Genomic DNA, 3,710 nt, shown 5'->3' with positions numbered 1-3,710 from the left:
TGCTTGGGTTTCGGTCATACCATGATCAAATACCCATCCCTCCACCAGTGCCCATTTTCCACTACCATGGATAATATCCCTCCCCCCATCCCCCCATCCCCCCGTGCCACTGTGGCAGGGCATTCCCTTTTGTTCTCTCTCTTCTTTTTGTGTTGTGGTCAGCAAAGGAGGCATTGAGTGGCAAACATGTTCAGTCCATAGTCTACTTTCAACATGCATCTCCCCTCCTGGGAGGATCCTCCAAACACCCTCCATTTGGTGCTCCCTTCTCTATCTGAACTGCCCTATCCCCTAGAATACCCGGCTGGCCTCTAAGCTATGGAGTAATCCTCCTGGTGTTGATCTCAGCTATTCTTGGGTATTAATGTCATATTTTGTTATTTTATATCCCCCAGATGAATGCAATCTTTCTATGCCTAACCCTCTCTTTCTGACTCATTTCGCTTAGCATGATACTTTCCATGTTGTACCACTTGTGTGTAAATTTCATGATTTCATCTTTTCTAAGAGCTACATAGTACTCCATTGTGTAGATGTACCAAAGTTTCTTTAACCAGTCATCTTTTCTTGAGCACTCAGATTTCTTTCAGTTTCTGGCTACTGTAAAGAGTGCTGTAATGAACAAACAAGTGCAGATGTCACTTCGACTATACATTTTTGCCTCTCTGAGATATATTCCCAGGAATGGTATTGCTGGGTCAAATGGGAGCTCAATTTCTAATTTTTTGAGAAGCGTCCATACTGTTTTCCAAAAGGGCTGAACTAGTCGGCATTCCCACCAGCAGTGAAGGAGTGTCCCTTTCTCGCCACATCTGTGGCAGCATCAATTGCTTTTGTTCTTTTGAATGTGGGCCAGTCTCTGAGGTGTCAGATGGTATCTCATTGTGGTTTTGATCTGCATCTCCCTGATGATTAATGATGTAGAGCATTTTCTCATGTGCTTTTTTGCCATTTGGATTTCTTCTTTGAGAAAGTTTCTGTTCATTTCATTGCCCCATTTTTTGATGGGGTTGGATGTTTTCTTCTTGTGGAGTTCAACCAGTACTTTGTATATCCTTGATATCAACCCCTTGTCAGATGTGTATTCGGCGAATATTCTTTCCCATTCTGTAGACTGTCTTTGTATTTTGGTCACTGTTTCTTTGCAGGTGCAGAAGCTTCTTAGTTTAAGAAAGTCCCATTTATCTATCTCTGTTTTCACTTGCTCAGTCAGTGGCGTGGCATCTTTGAAGATACCATTAGCTTCAATGTCATGGAGGGTTTTGCCAACTTTGTCTTCAATGTTCCTTATGGTTTCTGGTCTGATGTTGAGGTCTTTAATCCATTTTGATCTTACTTTTGTACATGGTGTTAGGCAGAGTTCTGAGCCCATTTTTTTGCATGTAGTGATGGAGAGCTTTAAGAGCACTTTATGTATCTTAGATATTAGTCCTTTATCTTGTGTATGGTCTCAAAATCCTTTCAATCAGCAGAATGTCTTTTAATTGTAGGGCACATGGCTCACAGAATGCAGAAGTGTTCTAGTTTGATATAGTTCCGTTTCTGTTTTTATTACCTTTGCCACTTGAGTTCTTACATTTCAGACTTCACTGTGGTCATGATTTTGGAGAGTCTTGCCTATGTTTCCCCAATGGATTTTTCAAGATTCAAGTGCAATATAAAAATTTTAATTTACTTGAGTTGATTTTTGTTTACAGGGTGAAAGAGGGGTCTATTTTTCCCTTATTGCTTCTGTTTTATTCTTTTTCTTATTTTTCACGATTGTCTGAGATTTCTAACACCTTACTCTGAATGGAGCAGGTCAAGATCTCACAACGTTTCATAATTGCAAGCACTGTGGGAAAGCACAGGGTCACTCCAGACCCAAGTATGATGAAGGCTTGCACCTAATTTCATTTTTTTTAATTGTGACTATCTAGTTTTCCCGTAATCATTGGCTAAAGAGGTTTCCTTGCTCCAATTCATGCACTTCTTCATAAATAAATTGCTCATGCATCTGAGGGTTTCTCCCTGACTTCTCAATCCTATGCCATTGAGAAGAGACTTTTTTTCTTCCGGTACCAACCAATTTTGATTGCTAAAGCTTTGTGTCAGAATTTAAAGTCTGGGGACACAATGCCTCCCATTTTTCCTCAAGATTGCTTTGGCTATGTCAGGAGTTTTGTAGCTTAATGCAAATTTTAGAAAAATTTACTCCATGTCCTTGAATAATGCCACGGAAATTTTTTTCACAATTGCTGTTTCTGTAAACTACTTTGAGTTAAGATAGTCATTTTCAAGATGGCAATTATTATGATCCTTAAACCAAGAATATTTTTCTATTACATTAGTTCATTTTAAATTCCTTTCAGAAGTTTTTCAGTTTTCACTAAATAGGTCTTTTACCTCCTTTGTTAAACTAAGGGGTTTCTGTTTTTTACATGATTGCAATCGGGTTTATTTCTATTCTGGATTTGGGTTTTTTGTTGTTGTTGTTTGTTTGTTTACATGTAAGAATAAATTAGAATCCTGTGCACTGGTTTTGTAGCCTGCTACTTTACTATATAAATATATTGTTTTGAGGAGTTTTTCAGAGGAGCCTTTTTGGGTTCCTACATACGAAATTCCTAACAGTGCTTTGTAGGTTTTAATAAGTAAATCTTTCACCTCCTTTCTAAAAATTGATTACACATTACCTAATGTTTTTCATAACTATAAGCAGGATTTTTAAATTAAATCACTCGTTTATCATTGTTTACATATAAAATCACAAAAGATTTTCCTGTTTGCTTTCGTAAGCTGCAACTTTCCTGTAAAGATTTATTGCTTCTAGGAGTGTTTAATGAATGATTGGTTATGCAGTCTTAGGGTTCTTGATATGTCATTTGTAAACAGTGAATTTGATTTCTTTGCCAATTTGTACACAAATTTAAATTTTTTTCTTGCTTAATTTCTGTGGCAGCAGCTATCAGAACTGTATTGAATAATAGTGCTTTCAATATATTGTTACATCCATAACAGCGTTGGGAAGTCAAGCACTAAAGAAACAAATTGTGATTGAAGCCGACTTCAGGTTAACCATGTCACCATAACACTAGAAAATACTTTATCTGTGAAACAAACAAACAAAAAACTATAATGTATTTACAGAATAAAATAAGGGATTCACACTGTGCTAACATACACCTACAGAGAACAAAGGCAGTAAGAAAAATACAAAACCCAAGAAAAGTGAGACAGAAATAACATTTTTCCCTTTCTGATATTTGGGCCATTCTCAGTGGTACCTGAGAGTGACTCCCAGTTATTTGCTTGGGGACTTCCTGTGGACCTTTGGGGGCCAAGCAGTGCCAGGGACCCAGCACAGGAGATTCATGGCAAAACATGCTCTCAAGCCATTTGAGTCATTGCTCTGGACAGAGGATTATTTTTTAAGGGCAATACTGACTCTGTCCCCAGTGGCAATTACTTTTAATATAAGTTTACTCTTCCCCATAAAAAAACATAAATGGCCAAATACATTAAAAAAAAAAAGGCCCTCCCATTGTTCGTTGATTTGCTCGAGCGGGCCCAGTAACGTCTCCATTGGAGATTTTGTTGTTACTGTGTTTGGTATATCGAATACATCACGGGTGGCTTGCCAGGCTCTGCCGTGCAGGCGAGATACTCTCCGCAGCTTGCCGGGCTCTCCGAGAGGGGCAGAGGAATCCAACTCGGGTTGGCCATGTTGG

The 3,710-nt window shown here is 38.5% G+C and overlaps 1 non-coding gene across 1 annotated transcript; it reads right to left on the bottom strand.

The window, feature by feature from the left end:
- Positions 1–1,759: 1,759 nt before the first annotated feature.
- On the bottom strand, positions 1,760–1,886 carry LOC130031321 (small nucleolar RNA SNORA9). Its single transcript, XR_008793668.1, has one exon. It is a non-coding gene; the product is annotated as a small nucleolar RNA SNORA9 (small nucleolar RNA).
- Positions 1,887–3,710: the final 1,824 nt, after the last annotated feature.

The sequence above is a fragment of the Sorex fumeus genome, unplaced genomic scaffold, assembly GCF_029834395.1.
Source record: "Sorex fumeus unplaced genomic scaffold, SorFum_2.1 ptg000046l, whole genome shotgun sequence".
Lineage (NCBI taxonomy): Eukaryota > Metazoa > Chordata > Mammalia > Eulipotyphla > Soricidae > Sorex > Sorex fumeus.
This window is presented reverse-complemented; position numbering and strand designations above follow the sequence as displayed.